The 21929-nt window shown below is 39.4% G+C and overlaps 1 pseudogene; it reads left to right on the forward strand.

The window, feature by feature from the left end:
* The first annotated feature begins 21795 nt into the window (after positions 1-21795).
* LOC112480710 lies at positions 21796-21914 on the forward strand (annotated as a pseudogene).
* The last annotated feature ends 15 nt before the right edge of the window (positions 21915-21929 follow it).

The following is a 21929-nucleotide window of genomic DNA, read 5'->3' on the forward strand; positions in this document are numbered from 1 at the left end:
CGTTGCTGATCCACTGAAGCCTTTGTTAGGCACACACAGCCCTGCCCTCTGTGGGGCTCCCAGAGCAGACAGAGAATCACTCTTCTGCTCCATTCCACTTGAAGAGAAGAAAAACTTTGTTGCATCTTTACATTGACCATTAACGCATGCTGAAATGCCATTAAACTCGAATGTTTCTCAGCACAAAATCGACTACTATGCCATTGGTGAGGAAAGTGGTAGTACTCATCCAAGACACCAAAAACACAAAGCGGCTCTGTTTTTGTCAGATATCTACCAAAGTACTCAATCTCTGACATTTTCTTTCCTTATTTATTTTAAGATCTTCTTGACCAATCTATCAGATGCCTTTGAGTAGTAAGTTTATTTGTTTCTTCATCTAACAAGCATTCATTGAGCACCTACTATGTGCTAAATGCTATGCTAGGTGTTAGATCCTGTTTTATGGAACAAAAATAGAGATTTTTTTAAAGTATATAAATAAATGTGTTCTTAGGAATTGTGATAAGAATCATGAGAAAAAACTAATAGGATGCCGAAGTAGAAAATAACAAGGAGGAGAGCTAGTGTGAGGTTGTGGAGCCAGAGCACAGCCACCTCCCCAGCAGATGCCTTTTAACTGGGTGAACACATGTGCCTGTTTGATTGGGACAGTCCTGGTTAATGCCAGTTGTCCCAGCACAATTATTAATAGAACCTCCTTTCCCACAGAAAGTATCCTGGTTAAGATTATAAATTATATGATCACACTAATTTTAAACAAATGGAAACTTAGTAAACTGCTAGGTCCTATAAGGAATAATGACTCCTAAGTACTTTGGAAAACATCCTGAGGTGAAGATAAGCATTAGTAGTGTAATGGGCTGAGATTAACTTCATTCCTGGCTTGATTTCAGGGAAAAATCGCAGCTTCAAACATAATGTATTTAAGGACATGAAATCAATGTTGAGTGAAGAGAAATGAAGAAGGGGCTCTTCAGTAAATAAAACTTGAATCTTTTTCAACACTGTGAAGACAGAATTAGCAGAAAAGATAAACCCTAGGCCTTCAGCATAATGGAAACCTGGAAACTTTTTATATGAAAGCAGATAACGAAATGTAGTCATAAAACATGTAAACTGAAGGAACCTTGGAAATCAGCTCGTATAGATCTCTTATCTTAGAGAAAATGATGCCACAGGACATAAATGTGAATGGCACACTTGGAGGCCCAGAATCACTGTATTGTATAATAAAAGCAAAGGCTATGGACACAGGCCACTTGTGTCCTTAGGCACATCACTTATTTTCTGTGCACCACGGTTCCTTTAAATGGAATCCAATCCCGGAATCAAAATATCCTCCCTACTCTCTTCCAGGGTTGTTATGAGGATTAAAGTCATATAGGCTACAAAGGGCTTTGCAGATTCGGTTGCTGTGAGTCACATAGTCGTTAGCTGAGCCCATGTTCTAAGCAAAGAGGTCTCGGCTGTCATGAAATGTGGCAAGAAACTTCCACATCCTTTCAAGCCGAATAAAGGTAACCCTGATTTGGGTTTTGCAGCTCTCACGTTCCTCCCCTCTCTGATCCCCCCAAATTCACCAAATCAAATACAAATAAAAGATACTAATCCTCAATTAACAAAAAATGAGGGTTTTACATACACTCTGGTTTGGGCGGAGGAGGCCATGTCTATAAAAGCTTACATACACCACGGATACCCAAATGTCTTTCCTTTTACGATTAGATTACTACTAACCTAAACAGGTCTTCAACAGTTATTCAGAAACCACTAAACACATTCATAACAAGGAATATAAAGCTGAGAGTGAAATCTGAGCTTGTAAAATGAGCATGGTTATTCAGAATAAATAGTCCACCGTGGGGACTGTAAATGGCAGCATTAAAATGGCAAGAACTGGCGTCTTGAAAAGTTCTCCTACACAGATGTGCCAGTGTTTTTTCCCAAGCTGGACAAAATATTCTTTTTTTTTTAATGTATTACTTTTTATTTTTATTATGGTGACATTGGTTAACAAAATCCAATAAATTTCAAGTGTACAATTCAACAGTAAGTCGTATCTATATCGCATTGCATGTTTACCACCCAGAGTTAGATTTCTTTCTGTCACCATGTATTTGACCCCTTTTACAGGGGCAAAATATTCTTGAATAAATACAAGGAATCTGTTAAAACTTTTATAAGAAATTAAGTTAATCTGGTGGACATATTGAATAAGTTCAAGAGAGCTAGGCCACAGAGACAAAAATGTATAAGGACAAAAAGAAGAGTTTATCTCTTGCTCATAAAGGAATCCGAGCAGGTGCTCCTGGTTGCAGGGGAGTGGGGCATTCTTCTGCCGACGGTGGCTTAGAGACTCCCTTCGGTGGCTCTGCCTTCCTCTAGGCCTCGCCATCAGTTGTATCCAACCTATCCAGCCAGCGAAAAGGGAAAAAGATGGGAGGAAACACAGGTTCTTTTTTAAAAACCATAGCCCAGATTCCATCTGGGATTCTATCTGAAGGAACCGTGGTGCAGAGAAACTGATGTGCCTAAGGACACAAGTGGCCTGTGTCCATCACCTTTGTTTTTTGTATTCTACAATACAGTGATTCTCATGGCCCGGAAATAGCATAGCATGTCCCATACAACTCCAAAAGTATCTGGGAAAGGGGTTTTAGTTGGGAAGAAAAGAAGTGTATGAATTTTGATAAACAGCTAGCATTCTCCACTACAGATAAGATTTCTAGTTACATAGATGTCATGCCAGGACCAACAGTAGAGGGGAAGTAGGGCTAAGAAAGGAAATAGGCTATAAAATGACCCATCTTCCCTTTGCAGTGACAGAGTCTGGAGGTCCTTACAAAGCCGACAAAACATAAACGAGGACAGACAGTTACTACTCTGTGGCAAAGCCTTTACGTCTAATGCTTTGCTAAACAGTAAAAGGAATCTGGCCTCCCGATAGCACTTAAAAAAAAAAAAAAAGGCTTTGGATATGGTCAGATCCATTCCTTGTACCCTGGAATCCACTGGCTTCCTAGAATTTTTCATTTGAAAACTTTTAAACACCTTGGCAATGATTCGCAGTGAGCACAATTTTCAACCACAGAAAGTTTTAGGAACTCTAGACATTGAGACCTTTCAGCTCAAAACCAATTTAAGTCGCACTCCTACTTCTCTCATCATTCTGGAAGGTGACCCCTGAGTAGCCACAAACTGCTTTGAAAGTGGAGAAGCCACTGGGAAAGAAGAAAGTAGGCTTGGCTGTGGGGCCTGATGTTTCATGGAAAGGCGATACCTCAGGAAATTGTGAAACCACCCACCGTTAAGTCGACGGTGTGAAGACGGAGAATATGATCTAAAAATATAAGATTCTGGCAGAAAGTTACTGTTCGCTACCATTTGTGTCTCTGATTGTTTATCTGCCCGTTTTTCTCTTTCTCAAATGAGGGAGAAATTGCATTCCTAGATTTAATCTTTCCTTAGATGAGTAACAGCAGAGTTATCAGTTTGATCAAATTATATTTTTAAGGGAATTTTCAAGAGAGTTAATATAGTCATGTACCGTGGACTTTAAGCAGAACAAGAACGGAAGGGAAGCCTGAGGAGTTTTTAGGATAGAACATGGTAGGCTGAGGGGATATCAATGGACTGGCTATTTTTTGTTGGATTCAGTGAGGTGCCAGCCTTAACTCTTCCCCTGTAGGGGAAATCAGATGCAGAAATAGGCCTCAAACATTTTTATCAGAATAATTTCTGGTAAAGCTAGACTGGGAAACACAGCTTGGATCTATAGCCAGAGTGAGGTTGCTTAATACTACACAAACCCTGATTCTGACTGACTTGCCTGTCCACTTGTAAGGTGGCTGATCTGACAGGGAGTGCCCAAGAGCACCCTGGAAGGGTTTGGAAGGGAGGGGAGGAAGGGGATGTGAGTATATGAAGAGGAAGAGCAGACATGTGAGAGGCTGAGAGCTGGGAAATGACAGATGACCTGAGAGACTTGCAGTCAACTGTGGAAACAGAGATCAGAGGCAGAATGGATTTGGTCCTGATTTTGACAAAAATTAGGGCTTTACACACAGGCTTGAGAGGGTCCAGCTGAGTTCAGGCAGGAGGCACATTAGCCCTGGCTGGTTTTGAGTCCCACGTTGAGGGGGGTAAGTATTAGTCAACAGCAGGGAGCAATTAACCAGGAGTGTGCGATTTTCACTGAGGGCCATGGGATTGGCAGTAGCATCTGGCTGGGCTGTGTTGGGCTTCTTCATGGTTAGCAGTGTTAAAGAAAAATTATTTGTGACACTGGTTAAAAAACGGTAAGGCCAACTTTATTCAGAGGACATATCACAGTAAAGTGTTAAGGACCAGTACACTTACTTAGGACAGAGATTGGGCTCAAATTCGAACACAAGGAGAAGTGGGCATTTATAGTCAAAGAGCAGGATGGGAGTCAGGGAATGATAGAACACTTTCCAGGTGTGATGAATTCAGTAACCTAATCAGACTTTTAAACCTTGAAATAACCCAAACTCCACCGGCCTCATTCTTAATAAACTACCTCACCACTTACATCTCAGAGAATAGAGGCTATCTGTTTAAGAATTTCCTCAAACTCCTACCCAGATACTATGTATTTGTCTATAGTTGAATTCAGATAGATTATCTGGATCTCTTTTGGTATATTGCTGAAGAATCAACTTAGAAACAAAGCAAAAATTTATAATTCTGATTATATTATATCGAGCCACATACAAACGCATAGCAACTCGCACACATATAATTATTAGGTTCTTATACCAGAGACTGATGCCACCAACCCATCCTCTATACTGTCACCAGGATGATCTTACTAAAATACAAATCTGAACATGTCATTTTTGTGATTTAAAGGCATCAAGTACTGTGTCTTGGTTCAAGAATCCCACTGCTGCAGGAGCCCACTGCTCCCTACCTCTCCAGTGTTACCCTCCCCCACCCCCAACACACAGCCTTCCCTTTGCCATGCTCAATTACTTTGCTTCCTGGAATGTCATGCATTTTATGCTTCTGCATTTTCCACATGCCGATTCTTCAGCCTGTAAGTTTTCTTCCTGTCAAGACTTTACTTGGTTTAAGTTTTCTCTCTAAGAAATATTTGAGTAAGATGACCCTTCTCAATAATCCCATATCCTTTTATATATACCTCTTTCCTTGCTTCTATGCCATTATATATTTAGTCTTCATTTACTAACTTATCTCACAGGGCATTACACGGTATTAGGTGGACACAATGCATTTTGAGTAGGAACTACATGAAATAACATGTGCTCAAAATATGAGTTAAGAATGTATTATTGTCTACAAATTTACAACTTAGCTCCATAGATCTTAAAAATTTAAGAATACATCTAATTTTTGTTTAGTTATCCTTTATAATACTAAGAAAGTTCACAATCTAAATTGATCTTTTGCTGATTATTTTTGTTCATTGAAGCAATCCTTTTACATAGCTTTGATAAGAACCAACAGTTATGAGTACCTAAGTCGGGCACCCTGTTAAGTGCTATCTATATATACCTCGCTTAATTCTCAAAACTACCCTTAGAGTTCTCATTTTAAAGATGAAAAACTTAGTACAGGTGCCCTGCAATTTATCTAGTTGATAAATGTGGGTTTTACATATCCTGTTTGTTTTAAATAGTTTCCACTTGAATTCCAGCTGAAGAACTAAAATTTAATATCTGAAACACATTACATCTTTGGATAAAAATATAAATAGCTTGATCTAGTAATTCAACTTTTGTTTACTTCTTCCATTTTCACTATTTCTATTTGCTTCAATAAGCCTCTGGTGTCATTTCTCCTAAGTCACCATTCCCTCTTGAATCTTCCTTTCCTTTGTGTTATTAAGAGTCTCAAAGCTTAGACTCACTGAACAGCAATTGGACCTATGGTGCTATCCAGATCACTCAAAAGGTATATCCCTGCCTGGTAGATTTTCGATTGAAATAAAATAAGATGACATGAAAGTGGAGAGAAGATGAATGGCTTGAGCTGATGGGCAGCATTTGGAATTGGGTTTTGTTTTCTTCGAGAACTGCGGTGTCATTTTTCTTCTTCTTATCCTGTCTCTGCCGATTCTGTCCAGGGGATGTCTTTTAATGTGAAAAATTGAGTAATAGCTTCATAAAAAGAAGTTCTGAGAAAATGCCCCCTGGATCTCAACTTAGCCTCAATTCACATAACCTGATCCCACAGAGTAATGGGCTTTTTTTTTAAATTCAATTAGGCCTCAATTAGGACCCAGGAAATCAGTTTCTAGACTAAATGGGAGTAAGTAGCAGGCAGGAAACACAAAGACACATGGTCTTGGACGTCTTTGGATCGGTTGTTTCTTCTTTCAAGAGTTCCGGTAAGGTAAATTCTAAGTTTTTGTAATATACGCTTAAGCTGTAAATCAGAAGCTTCCAGTGTCTTTTTGCTAGGCCTTGAAATTGGACACAAGTGAGGTTATAGCATGCACACACATTAACCAAAAGCTAAAAGAAACTAAAACAGGTACAGATTTTTAAAATCCAATAAAATCCAAGTGCTACCATAATTATTTTGCAGACATTAAATGGTAGGGTGCATAAGGTAAAATTACAAGATAAACACTGCAACACCAAGCTTTTTTTTACTCTCTTGCCCCCAGCCTTATTTCCCAGCACAGTGACCAATTACAAGCTCCAGCTGCCTCCTCTCAGGTATTGCTTAGCTGGCACAACCTGGCTGATGATCAAAGTTATATGTGGAACTATATAAATATGAATATTTGCCCCTACATATTTTGATTCCTTGTTTAGGAAAATCTAGATTTTTGAAAAGTTCCACATATGGTACATCCTACTGGCAAAAACAAACAAACAAATATAGAAACAACAACAACGACAAAACAAAGAACCTGCAGAAAGTTCTCTCTTCCACTGACCCCTACTCTCAACATTAAAACAAGATTCCAGGCCCCTGAGCACGTCTAGAACTGGCAGGAGTCTCTTTTACTGAGGATTTTTAGCACTTTCTGATGCTTTCTGATACTCAATTTGCCTTGTGAATTAAGGCAAATTGAGTAAACCTGGTTCCCTAACCTGCATCATGGGAAGGAGCATTGGCATCACCTGCGTTATCAGTAACTTGCTAGAAGTGCAGAACCTTGGGCTCTACCCACTACTGACTGATTCAGGGTCTGCATTTTAACAAGATCCCCACAGCATTTGTAGGCACATTAAAGTTTGAGCAGCTCTGCTCTCTCTCTCTATCCTTGATAGCCTCTAAGCTGATTTTTATAAGTCAATCCTCGCCGTGTTCCTCTGGGATAGCATCTTTACATGAAAATCTGTACAGTTCTGAATCCCTCCAGCATCAGGTCTTGCCCAATTCCTCTACCATGGAAAGGAGGCTTGACCTGAAAGCTGAGCTGTTGCTTTGGGCCCTGCCGTCTGCCTGTAGAAATCCCTGACGCCATCGTAGATGGACCGCCTCCAAACTGTCTCCAGTAGGGTCATTTAGAGCTGTGTTCTTGGCCTTGCAGAAGGAACATGCTATAAACTGGCAGATGATTTTTGAGAATAGCCATTTGTCTAAAGTTCCATCTGTGAACTGCTCTCTCTTTTATGAAGTGAAGAATGATCTCATGTCATTCAAGAAATGTATGAAAATTGAAAACAGTTGTCACTGTGCTTTGCAGCTCATAGTCCAATGCTAACCAGTAATTAGTCTATCCATATCTGTAATATACAGAGAACTATAAGATCAAAAATTATTAATGTTAACACTATGTCAAAATTCCAAAGGAATAATATATTTAACCAGCATTTTTCTGTAAGAATTACTTAAATAATACCATTTAATCTATGAAAGAGTAAAGTACAGGTCCTTTAAACACTGGAAATACTGATAGAGGGTAAATATTAAAACACTGAAATTTGATGTGTTAAAAGTTGTCTGACTATGTCTTTGTGATTACATAGTCAGCTCAAATCCAAGTTTAATAAAAAGGATTATCCGCCTGTCAATCAAATATTAACTGAGAACTTACTATGTTCTGGTTGCCATACTTATGGGGAATGATGATTTTCCACTCAGCATTTATTTGAAAACTAATTGCCAGGTATCGTGCACTTGGGATATAAAGATGACTAAGGCCTTGTTCCTGCCCTCAGAGAATTTACAACCTACAGGAATAAGGCGCAAAACTAAAAGTGACGAAAGTTCTACAGAGCATTTAAGGGCTATAGGAATGCTCTTGGGAAAGAGGATTGATTCCGTCTTAGGAAGGCTACCATTTCATAGAGGTTGTACTTAAAGGATGTTCCAGGCAGAGGGAGCAGAAACAAAAGGATGACACAGCATGTCACATTCACACACCTATGGAAAATTTAATATGCTTGGAGTTTAGTGTTATGAGGAGAGGGGGGCAGATGGCATTGGAATGGGAGGAAGGTGCTAAACTGTGCACATTAATGGTTTTTTACTTTTTTTCCTGTGGATGAATGAAACATCCATCAGGGAAAAGTATTCATGTCTTAGTTAAGCCTAAACATAAATTCACTTGATTCTCAAAACAACTCTATGGGATAAGTATTATCCCAATTTTCAGGAGAGGAAACAAGTTCAATGTTTCACAGCTAACAAGTAGCAGAGTCTGGATTCAAACATAGATCTGTTTGACCACACAGTCTATTTAAAAGATTAAAATATAATCCCTGATGCCCTATGGCGAATAGACAGTGGTATGCTAGAGCAAGCCTCACAGCCTCCAAGAGTCAATTGCTAAATTTCCAGGAATTTTGCAAGCCCTTTGTTTCATTCTTGAAGTCAGCCATGGCAAAAGTACTTATACCATGGAAACTGGCAAATGCTACAGTTCAGGGTTTCTTTCTCTCATTAAGCATTTAACAGCATACTACTGAAAACAGATAATAGACAAGCAAAAGAACCTAGGAGACCAGTGAAGAAGCTTTGGTAGTTTTCTAGGAAAGAGATGATGGTAGCTTGAGCAAGCAAGTTAGCTATGTGGAAATACGCTATGTGTCCTGATTAAGCTCTATTCTTGAGATAGTGATACAAGAGGAGGTGAAGGATCAAATGTGGGGATGAAGGATGGCCTTCAAGATGACTTGAACAATGATAGATGGCATGTTACTTACCAAGAAGGGGAAGAGTGGATGAGGAGCAGGGTATTTTGGTCGTGATGGTGGTGGGGGGTTGTCTGGAGCAAGGGTTCATGATTGGTTTGGAATGCTCATTAAATATGCAAGTGGATAATTATAATAAAAGTAAAGTAGGGTTTTGTTTTTTGTGGAGGAAGCAGAAGGATATAATTGCAAATGGAAACACAGAAGGTGTCTGGAATGATGGCAATGCTTGGAGTGGCCTGTATATGGTTACATTGGATGTTTACTTCATGATAATTCATTAAACTACACATTTATATTTTAATGATAATAATAATCTCTGATATTAATAAATTAACAAGATAACTGGAGATCCAGGGCTACCATAGCAAATGGAAATTAACCAAGCCCCACACCATAGGACGTGGATGATAAGAGCAAGAGGAGATCAGAGGTCGTAGGTAGCACTGGGAATCTTTATGGTCTGAAGCAATCCGAGAGGTCTACATGGCATGTGGGGCTGAAGCTGGAAAGTGAGGACAGCCTGAGAAAACTAAATTTCAAGACAGCTAAATCCCTCCAGCTGACCATGCTGCCCCAGCTAGTTTAATCCATGAATTTGCAGCCCCCTAACCCGCTTCCCTCCCTGTTATGTTCTCTTATTTCATACAAACTCCCTCTCTCCTAAACAGAAAATGGAGAGGGAAACGCGGCTTCCTCTCTTTTAAAATTTTCTTTCTCCCACAGTCTCTCTTGAGAGAGAAACTGTTCCTTGTCTTCTCCGATGCATACTACCAAGGAAGAAGGAATCTTCTCTATAATACCACCAGAGAACTCTTGCAAGCAGAGTCCTCCTTGTTTTTGATATGATAAAGGGGAAACAAAGGAATCTAAAATACCATCCCAATTCTGGCTTATATGGTTATTCTTCCTGCTATAAATTTCTATTGTGCATGTCAGGTGCTGACATTTCTACTAGCTTTCTTTCTGTAACCAAATATTAATTTTCTTCTAGGCAGATAAATTCCTCAGGTAGATTAGGGCAAAGTTAATGTGCTCAAAGAGGCAACAGAGATAGCATATTAATAATAAAATATTGACTCCCCCCCAGTACACATAATTTATGGTATCTTTAAGAAATCTTTTAGGACCATGGAAAAATGTTGAGATGCCAGAATGACATAAATTTACTTAAAAATGTGATTTTTATCCAATTCCAGTTACTCCTTCCTTGAGATAGAGCTGCAAATGTAGGAGTATTTGCAAATGTCATGTCTTCTCATTACAATGACAACATCCTCATGGTCACCATATATACTCAGTCACTCTTTCTTTCTTAATATAGTAGGAGGTACTGCCCATTTACCTCAGCCCAAATTTTATAATAGCCTTACTCTGCAAATCCATAGTCTTAAAAGACTACACACACACACACATGCACACACACACATATGCATATATATATATATATACACACACACACATATATATCCATATCCATTAAGTCTCCATCTATGTGTAAATCCATCAAGAAATATTCTTTTTTTTATCTAGCTCATTGTCTCATTGATGGATTTGAATGATTTTCACTCATGAGCTGTTAATTAAAATTTCTGGCTCATTTATTTGTAAGACTTCCTACTTAAATAGTCCCTTTGCCAAATCTGTACCTGTTTAATTTATTTAGGAACAAAAGTCTATATGTTCATTTCCTGCTCTGCTGCCAAAATGAGCCTCCTGGAGTTTTTAAAAATGTGAGTCTCTACGTAGTGACAACACAAAGGCAGAACATAAAAAAGAGAGAAGGGTTCTGCTTCTCCTAGCTCATTATTAAAACTGTCGGCACCAAAGATAGTCCAGACGTGGGTTTTATGTCAGCCTATGGGGATTTTGCATGTGCATGTGCACAAGGTGATAAGTGCAAAAAAGTACAAAGTTGGAAATTGAACGTTGAAAGGGGAAAAAATATGCATCCAACAAAATTTACAGATGTTAGGAGACGTGTCATAACTTTCGCCCACATTGCAGGCAGTGGCACAGCTTCACACGCTAGGTAAATGGTGCCCAGCACTGTGAAGCATTAGGTTTTTAGAAGTGAAGTTAAACTGATAAATTAGACCTCATTTATTGAACAGCAGTTAGAGCCGATTGCCTAGGGAGTCGTTTGACACCTTTGAAGACCCTGCTAACTTAATTGGTGATAGTTTGGGGGCTGAAGGAAACATTTAAGCCAGGAGCAGCAGGACACCGTGCTGCATGAAAATGGAGAAGACAAGCATTCTCTCTGACAAGGGGAGTCATATATAGATTTTTGTGTCCATTGTTTTCGCTTATTTGTGTGTGTGCTTTACTCAGTCAATCAAATATAATTGACACCACTGGGTTCTGTTGTTTTGTAGATGACAGGAGCTAATGCAAGGGAAAAAAGCTGGAAGTAAACTTCCCCCTGAAAGGCTGTGAAAAGGTTTTTCCACAAGGCGGGTGACATTTTTTGCTCAATTGTATTAATTGATGTAGTGACAAGACACTTGGAAAGATGATGGATACTGATCACTACACCCTTTTTAAGGTTGGGTTGTACATTGCTATTAGCATAAGCACTTGTTTGTGCAAGGAATGAACAGCAGCCAGATAGAACAAAAGAAATAAGGTGCAAGCAGCTTACCTGCAATGTGCACCTGACAGAGGAAGAGCATCAGGTTGGCTGCGTAAGGGTGTCAAGGCATTGGAGGTGGGTATTTAGTGAAAGACAGGTTCCCAGTTTAGAACTTAACATCTACTGCCCTAGACCTGGAGTCTTTGAAGAGTTTCTGCCCCAGTTTTTAAATTATTTGCTCAGAGCAGCGAAGGATTCCAAGAGTTTTCTTAAAGTCCTAAGTGTTTAAGTGCCAGGACAGAAAACTGAGGTGACCCTCCCAGCATTGGGGCATCCTGATACAAGCACTGCCAAATTATCCAGGCTAAAGGAGCTATAGGCTTTAGGATGCTCATTTCTCAGAGTCAGTGACAGTGGCAATGATGCGTTAGAGGAAGCCACATGGCTTAGCAAGACAGTGCCAGGGCTGAAATGACTGACTACTCATTAGTAGAGCTATTCAAGGAAATCTTGAATACCTAAAAGGAGAGGATATAGAGGAAAAAATCCTTTTGTTTTTTAATCTGCAGAAGTCTACCTGAAGTTTGCAAGAGTATAAGGTTCATTTGAGATACCTGGAATTGTGCAATATCATGTTGCATCTTCCTTGAATCAAATCTCTGGTGTGTAAATCACCTTGACTTGTTTGAATGTATCCTTAATTCACAGTGCAAATGTATTTTCAGTCACTCTAGGAAGACTCCTTTAATTAAAACATTTAATTTTATTACTTGATGGAGTTTATTCATTAAGTGCTTTCCATAATTTCTATTGTTTGGCATTTAAATTTTGAATTGCATCATTCAATATTATGAAATTTACAGGGAAGGCTGGGATATGGATTAAAGGAAAATGTCCATTATTCAAATCCTTCAGGGAAAGATCAGTAGCTAATGCACAGTTCAAGGAGAGAGGAGGCCCAGACTCCACTTTCATTCCACAAATATTTCAAGAAAGCATTTTATAAATCTCATCACAGAGAGTTTCCAAAAATATATCCTGAGCAAAAAGTGAAACTCAGTTTTCCAGTTACCTTTACTATTTTTCAGGCATCAGTATATAGTCATGGCAAATATATAGGAGAACTCTCTGGAAGGTTTAGTCACAGTGGGTATCTCGTGCTCTTTCTCAGAGAAAATGCTTGATTTATTTATTCATATAGCCATTCATTTATTCAACACATATTTATTGAGCACCTGCTATGTGCCAGGCACTGAAGTTGTAACAATGAGAGAAAAAAAAATGGCATCTCTGCCTTCCTAGATCACTCAGTCTAATATGAGACAGGTATTAATCTGATAATAAACGTTAATAAATTTAAAATGTGTTAAGTGCTCTGAATGAGTGGTAAATGGTACTGTGAGAGTTTATAACTCATGGTTCAAGGAAGTAGAAGCTGAGCTGAGATCTGAAAAACTGAGTTACTTACACTTGAAGGGAGGGATGGGCAGGGAAGAAAGGGAGAACATTTCAGTCATACCCATGGCAAGAGGGATGAATGTAATTCTAGGAACTCAAGCCAGTGTGGCTGACATACAGAGGTGGGCTATGGGTGGGACAGGCAGGGACTAGACCAAACTTCGACAAACAGCTTTAAAATTCAGACATCACATAGCTATATTACCTTCCTCCACCAAAATTACCTTCTTATTAACCTTTTGCTATTTTTGTTTTTGAGATCTCAGACTAGTGGTAACAGGTTGTCAGAATAACAGCAAAAGTCTGGAGGCTGCTTTTTGCACTGATTCTTAAAATCACCTGCTGTAGCCAAGAGTCAGAGCAAGAAAAAGGGGTAGAAGGAGCTGTGCAAGCTCTCTGTGGCTAGGAGAATCCTAGGTAGCAGCGTTTCTTGCAATCCCTGATTATATCTGAAATGAAGTGAACCCTTATCATTAGACAACATGGACTCTCTGCGTTAACTTCAGTTTGGAAAATGATTCAGATTATTTGATGAGGAGAAAATTTGCCAGAGTGGTGGGATTATGCTGCAATAACATGGAGCCATCTTGGTTTGTATTCTTAATACCATTAGAGAATAAAACACTTTTTAAAAAAAATGTAAAGGGTTAGATTTTTCTCTAGAAGTCTTGCTATCAAGATGCTACTAGAGAGAATCTGTTGGCAGAAGAACAGCCTTGGCCATCGCTGATTGCTGGCACCTTGGCCGTGGCAACAGTAGAGAGAGAAGAATGAATGCAATGGACAGTCCCAGTACCTTACAAAAAAGCTGCTTGTTGGCACCAGTGGCCCTTCGCCCTCTTTTATCTCTGAATTCCTGTAGAAAAGCAAAACATAAAGACATAAAAGTCATCTACAATTTAGGTCCTGAGAAAACTGCACGTAAATGGAATCCTCATGGTAGAGACGCTTCTGTCACAGTGAACCGTGTCTACTTGGAGAGAGTGCACTGCACCTGTTCGAGCCATCAAGCAGCCTCCAACTGGAGAGTACAGAACTGACAGTTCACAAGTCTACCTGATAAGACATTTCAGAAGAGTGAATGATCAGAAAACACTATCAACAGAGGTTAAATCTACAATCCAGCTTTGGCAGAAAAACACATGGTTTCACATATAATTAGTCAAGTTTCAGTTCTACAAATTCACACCCTACCTTACATGCCACTAAGGTGTTCTCCTGAAGTCACTCATTTCTAGGGAAGCCTGTCTTATCACTGTCCCCTACCTACACTATGTTCTCGTTCCCATCTCCACACATATCAGTGTGTTTTTCCTCTGCCTGGAATGGCTACACCCACCCACCCTCCTGCTTAGTTAGATCCTGCACGGACATTAAGGGCCACCTTAAAACCTTTTGCTCCTTGGTATATCCTTTTACTACCCCAGCTCACTCTAATTACATTCTACTTTCTAGTCAGAATTTCTGTTTAGTAATTGTTCATTTGATATACCCAACAAGATTGTAAGTGTAACAGAGTACACATGAGTAGTGATGAGTTATTTATTCCTGCTAACAAACCACCCCCCAAATTTAGTGGCTTAAACAATCATTTACCTTTGTTCCGAAGTCTGCATGCAGGTCAAGAGTATGGTTCTGCTGAATGGGCCAGGCATGGGTGATCTTAGCTGAGCTCATAACAGTCAGCTGAGGATTAGGTATATGAATCTAGTGATCTCGGCTGGGCTCTCATACCTCTGTGGCCTTGGAAAACCTGGCTGACTGGACTTTGGCTTGTGAAGGCTCTGAACATCTAGCAGGGCTGGAAGGCTTGTTTACCTGGTAAAGGCAGGGAGACTAAGGGAGCAAGGCCTAGGCTTGGTTTGAACACTGTCACTTCATTCTATTAGCCACATACGTGCACACATACTTATACAAGGTGGGCACAAATAATAAATAGATATAACAATAAGGCAGTTATACCAATTCTGAACTTCCCTCATGTATGGCTAAGGGAAATGCTGTGGGATTCCTTCTGTCTCTAACTTGTATCCAGGTTATCTGCCAGTGTTTCTGTGTTTCAGACCAGTCCATGGCACACTGATTTATACTGAGCCACATCGGAAAGGTTATTTCTTTATAATAACCAAAAATTTTATAGTTCTATGTAATTAATCAAAGTTCAAACTCTATTATGAGGTCTTCATCTAATTAGCTATGACTCCTCACTGCTGCTGTAAAAATCTGTGCTAACGCCAAAAGAAAAAAGGAAAAAAAAATCAGAAGTGTAGCTCCTCTCAGGTTCTGCAGATATGCCTGCCCCTGGTCCCTGCATGTGTCCAAATCCAACCAGTTACCTGATTTCCTCATAGTTTTTTCCTTGTAATAAATATTTCTAGTCTGAGAGCTGCCCCAAGGCCCTCTACTCATAGTTTCTTATGTGATACATACTTTGTCCTTCAAATGCCCGCTTGTCACTTCCCCCCTTTCCAGCACCGTGGCTAAAATTGCTTACGTGTTATTTTGTTGGGGATTTTGCTGCATAACTTCTTAATGAAAAAATATCAACTACATGTATTAAAAGAATGTAAGGCGGCGAGTATGGAAGCTGATAACATGTGGCGCCTCACTGCACATCCAGATAGCATTGTAAACTCAAAACTCTACAAACCTACCTCATTTCCTATTTCAGTGTGTATAATCTATGGAATAAATCACACACACACATTGAGAAGGTAGAATAAAGGCAGAATGCCACATACACCCGGGAGTCCTGCTTTGTCTACCAGCTGTTGGTATGTAAGTCCCACGTATTGCTCTCATTGACTGCAGGGTTGAGGAAGGGTGATCTTTTTTTGTCAGAAGAAAAGAAAATGACCCCAAACTATACCTTTCTATGCAACACATACAGTAGAATTAACATTCTAATTTAAAACATAACTGTTTAACATGTTTTAGCTATGGGTGGGGATAAAAACAAACAAACAACAAACAAACAAAACCCTCCATTTTCCTTCCCAGTGAAGGTGCCCAAACATTGCCTTCTTTATTACCTTTTTCCAGAGTGAAACTATAGCTGTGAAAATGTACTGTGACTATCCGCTGACAATATTCTCACAGCCAAGAGTGGAATTTCTCAGAGCAGATATGAGAATAAGAGTCTTGGAAATAACTTATTTGAAAATATGAAAGTAGTCCAGAATATGAGATCACTCTTGGCAGCCTAAAAAAAGAAAGAGAATTGACTATTGTGCTCATAATGCATAAAACCATGATCAGCCTTCCAAGCGCTCAACTGAAGGTCGCAGAAAGAAATCAGACACAGAGGAATTGAAAAAGAAAAAAAGGAAGAAAAGAAAACCCTGTTCTATCCCCTGCCTCTGGCCTGTCCTGATACCCACAGGAGAAGGAACAGTAGATTGTACTGAAGCAAAGTATTTTCACTGCCAATAAATAATTCTGGAGAAAGATGAGTTAGGAAGGGTCGACTGAGTTGAGGGATAGAGATTATCTGTGGATTTTAAGTGTCTGTTCCACTCTTGTTCCACTTTATCGTAAATAATTATTAAGTGACAAGAAAGTTTTGAAAAAGTATCTAGAAGAGTGAACAAGGAGAGTTGGCAGACTTATAAGATGACTTTTCTTGATTTATGAAATTGTTTGAAAACCAGGTATGGTCTTATACTTAACATGGTGTGAATATCCAACACAGCTATTACAATCTGATAATAAAATTATAGAATGTCTCTCTCTCTTCTCTATAACTAATGTAGGCTTTATGTACAAGAAAAAAAAAAACTATCAGTTTTTGATAGGAACCTGGCTTCCATTCAGGGCAGAGAGCCCAGGAACAGAGCATCTAGGTCTGAGCTGCTTATATTATGTAAGGAAATTCACAGAAGAATATGCATTGAGTCTCTGAGAACTGAGACCAAACTAAGGGTTTTTCGACTTACTTGTGCATTTAAATCTTTATAAGATTCAAGAAAAAGATTTGCTTTCTCTTTTGTAAGTCCATGGGAGAAAGCGACCAATTTGGAAGTTGGGAAATGTGGATCCCATTGTGCTTCTGACGCCATGAGCTTGCCAAGTAAACCCAATGTTGCTGGGCCTTCGATGTGTGTGTGTGTGTGTGTGTGTGTGTGTGTGTGTGTGTGCGCGCGCGCGCGCCTGCCTGTCTTGCCTTACTTACTGGGAAATAAATAATAGAAATAAAATCCTTTGGCCCTTTGAAAAGCAAGATGCCATGGAAGAAAGACTTTTTAGATAGTTTCCTCTGCTGCAGTGGGCTTAGATCTGGGAGATAGAGGCAAAAACCTCCGATCCCCTTGGTCGTACGTTCGCTCATATTCACTACCCAAGGCTTCCCATTCTAATTGTTCCCCTTGGTCAGAAAATGCAGAGTGCAAATGTGTGTTCTTACACGCAGGAAAAATAAACATCCACGAGCTTCAGAAACACACATGAGGAGCCTTCAGGTTACAGAGCAACGGCCTTAAGTAATAGCCCAGAATGTTTACATGATTCACTACGGGTTTTGACACTCTTCACAAATCAAGTCTGATTGGGTTTCTCATCGAAGCGATCTGACAGCCTAACCAAGATGCCTCCTGGGGCTGCTCCCCGCCCCACGTAGCCTTTTTTTCTTAGTAATAGATAGAAATGAGCTCAGAAAACAGTGGGTTTGGAAGTGGTAGTATCCAAACTTAGTTTTCTTTTTTATTTATTGTCATGCAATTGCTTCTTTAACCCACTGTATTGATCCTGAATGGGAGGTAGAGTGGGTTGGATGGAAGAGGAGCATTGCTCAGTCAGTCATCTGTGGTTTGGTCCGGAGGGAAAGAAATAAATAGTCCCAACCTAGAAGAAGCGGGGGAGGGGGGAAAAAACCCAGAAGATTGACTGGTTTGCAAGGTATCCCAGTGGATTCCCGCCTACACCAGAGCATCATTTAAGCCTATGTTCTTTCATCTACCTTGTTTGCAGTAAATAGCTGCCCATTATATCAGGTCAGGCAAGTGCTGGGGCGTCACAGCTCAGTGGCCGTGATCTGCCCGCAGAGCAGCAAGAAAGTTCCCCCAGAGAGCAACTGCGTGTGTCAAGTTCTGGAGCCATCAAGGTTCTAAGCGACAGCTTATCTTGAGGGTTTAAAACATGCAAGCTGTCTCTGGCTGCTTCTCTCTCCTCCCCCACCCCCCACCACTCTTGCTCCTCTCCCATCCCCTCCCCATTATCCCTCACCTCCCACCCTCTAGTCTTTTTTCTTCTTGACAATCTGCTTGAAAGAAGACAGATGCTGGAACAGTTTTCCTAAAGTCGGCTCTAATTCCATAAGGTGCAATCCACCAAACGCAGCTCTGTCCATCTTTTGAAAAGGCTAAGATCCTGAGGCAGCCCCATTTATTATTTGCCTTGACACTAACACAAATATTTTCAGGTGGGTTAGAGTCTGTCACTTTACTATCCTTATGTTCTTTGCCCTCAATAAATAAGACACATTAAACTTCTTAAAGGCAAACAAAGAACTGTATCCTGGGTACCATTTGTCCTGCGGTTGCCATGTGTAATTGAACGTTTTATAGCACTCTAATGCCATGTCAGGTTCTTAATGTGACATGTGTTCCTCTCGAACATTATCAGGGGCTAAGAACATCACAGAATCTTCCTTGGATTCGTGTGTATGAGAAATAAGATTTATCCCGTGCACTTTGCTGAATCATTTATGAGTTGCCTTATCTCACACAGGCAATTTTATAACTCGTAAATGGCCCCTCTGGTCTGCTGCCTGGATTTTGTTTACTGTAAAATCCCAAAATAGTATGACTATTTTCAAGATAGCAAGCTAAATTTTGCTGCAGTGTAGAATTACCCTGTACCTGTCCTTTACTTTGCCATTTATTGGTCCCAGATATGAAGCTTGGAACCCGCTGGGGGTGGGAGGGTTACTAATGTGTAGCATTTGAGGACATAGGGTCCTATAGTGTAAGGGTAACGGCCAGTATCTGTGAGACCTCATAAAGCAATTACAATGTTAAGCAATTACCTCTAGAGAATGTGCCCGGGTCAGAGCTGAACAGAGTAGAACTTCTTGCTGCTCATGTTCCAGCAAAAGTCAGCCTTGTCTGAGGAAGACGCACACTCCGAACCAACATAGAAAAAGTACAAGACATTGGTTAAACCACTAAGGGATTAACTATGTTTTAAAAAGAGGGAAAAATACATGAATACTAAACATAAGTAATAAAAGAAGAATCGTGGGCAGTTGTGTCACTTTCAAAGAGAGAACACGTCATGAAGTAGATAGATGAGCACTGAGTCCTAAATCCAGAGAGAGCTTGCTCCTTGGGTTACTAAGTCCTTCAGGTAGATAAAGTCCTCGGCTCTGTACAGAAGTCTTGAGAGTGGCCAGTCAGATAGCATAATTCCATTCCAGCACAGACATGGACAAATAATTTAAACACATTTCAGAGAAAGCTTAGACACACCAGCACATACCATACTGTAATATTTTCCCCAGAGTACTATGAGTTTTTCTATGTATTTCTGGAAATAAATGCAACTTAATATTTATTTCTGATGTCTATTTACTTCAAGGTGACCGCCTTAACTTTCAAAAGCTCCATGTAACATAGAAAATGTATGAGAGAGTCTTTGCTTTGAATCAAAAGCATATATATATTTGATTTTTTTCACATACCTTTAAAATTTAATTATAAATAAACATTGGAAAGAATTTTTAAAATGTTTTTCATGAGGCAGTGCAACACAGTGAATTGGATCTGGATTTCATAACTGTCTCTGCAATTTTCCTCTTAAATTTCACTTTACTCATCTGTAAAATGGAAAAAAATGAGATTTATGTTGTAATCCTGTTATAAAGATTAAATATGAAGTGTCTAACCCAGAACCTAGAATGATCCTAGGCACTAAATAAATGCCTCCTGTTATTTGTGGTTTTATTATTATTAGATTCATGTAAGTTTGAACTGTGAAACCCTAGAAAAGACTGTGTATAAAATTTGGAATTTTATCACTGTCTTTTTCTTTAACTTTCCATCATAGATCATGGTAGTGGCAGGGAAAGGGTGAGTCAGGCGAGTGCATTCATTTATTATTTCCACAAATATGTATCGCGTTCCTACCAAGTACAAGCATTATGAGAAATGACTAGAGAAATGGCAAATACTCCAGCTAAGCAGTCTTGAGAGTTAGAGTTACAACTGAAAACTCAGTCCTCGGGTTCGTAGGGAACTCCTGATAGCTTTTCAAGGGGGTGGGAAAGTTCTGGACCCTATCTATCTATAGTGCACCCCTCATGGAAAATCTGCTAAATCTAATGATTCAGACTTTTTGGTCCAAACACTTACTCCATTTCTATAGATTTCTTTAATTTCCACCAATACCATCTTAACGTAAAAACAATATTGTATCTATTATTAATTGAATTCATCATAAAAGAAGGCTGACAGACCCATTCTTATCTCTCCATCTTTTCCAGTCATTGTAGAAACATCTGTTATTAAAATATTTTTGCAGATGGGCAATTCATATCATGCCTGTAATAAATCTTTCCATTTTCCTCAGGATGCAAATGTGAGAAACATCAAAGAAATTCAATTATAAAAACCTATTTTCATTCAGTTAAGAACAGGAAAATTTATTATGGGTTGCTGTTTGCCATGTTTCACATGGGCATAAATGAATTCAATTTCAATCAAGGTATCAACTCTATCCTAATAGGTTTTGACTGAACTAAACACAAGCCTCATGGCTTGAGAAGATGTAGTTTTACGAAAACGCTTAGAGAGTGAAGATTTTATAAAAATAAGTTAGATACCTAGGCACACTTAGGATTTGGTTCTGGACTTATTTTTTTAAGCAGAGTACAGATGAGGTAGGACAATTATGATTTTGATGAGTAAATTTGATCCCACTTAACAAGCTAGTCCTACCTAAGAAAGAAGAATTAGGAGATGCCCACCGCTTCCCTCCTGGACACCCATTTGTTTCTCAAAGAATTCTGCATGGTTTCTCTGCCTCATGCTGCTGTGTGAGGGATACTGAGATTGTTCAAGCACCTATATATTTAGTGGCCTTGACTTTTGAGTAATATCCTAGTTTACATATGAGCCAGCCATCCTGAAATGCTTCCTTCCTCTGCTCACTTATTACAGGAAGCAGCATGATAGAGTTGTACTTTTTCTTAAAAGCAGCCACAAGATCTGAACAAAGTGTAAAAGTGAAGCTGCTCCAAATAAAATACAAAGCAGGTTACCACAGCACCCCTGTATCCCAGGTGGCAAAGTACGTATCATGCTGGAGAGGGCATGTTGGTACAGCCTCTTGTAAAATAATTTGGCTTTACTTTCACATCATTCAAACTCTGCATGTCTCAGATGTATACCCAATTTCATTTCTGGGTATATACCACAGAAACGTTGTTGCCTATTTGCACACAAAGAACTATACAAGTATCTTAGCAGTACTGTTTGTAATGACAAAAACTGAAAGCACTCCAAGGGTCTAAGAGGAGAGCAAATAAATAAATCATAGTATTTTCACACAATGGATTATTACAAAGCAGTGAAACTGAATAAATAGTACCTTCATGCAATAACAATATTAAAAATTAAATAGTATATAGTTTACAGCCATGCCACTCTGAACGAGCTTGATCCCATCTGATCCCGGAAGCTAAGCAGGGTCGAGCCTGGTTAGTACTTGGATGGGAGACCGCCTAGGAAGACCAGGTGCTGTAGGCATAAAAAATAAAATAA

Source organism: Pteropus alecto, unplaced genomic scaffold (assembly GCF_000325575.1).
Source record: "Pteropus alecto unplaced genomic scaffold, ASM32557v1 scaffold20, whole genome shotgun sequence".
In the NCBI taxonomy this organism is placed as follows: domain Eukaryota; kingdom Metazoa; phylum Chordata; class Mammalia; order Chiroptera; family Pteropodidae; genus Pteropus; species Pteropus alecto.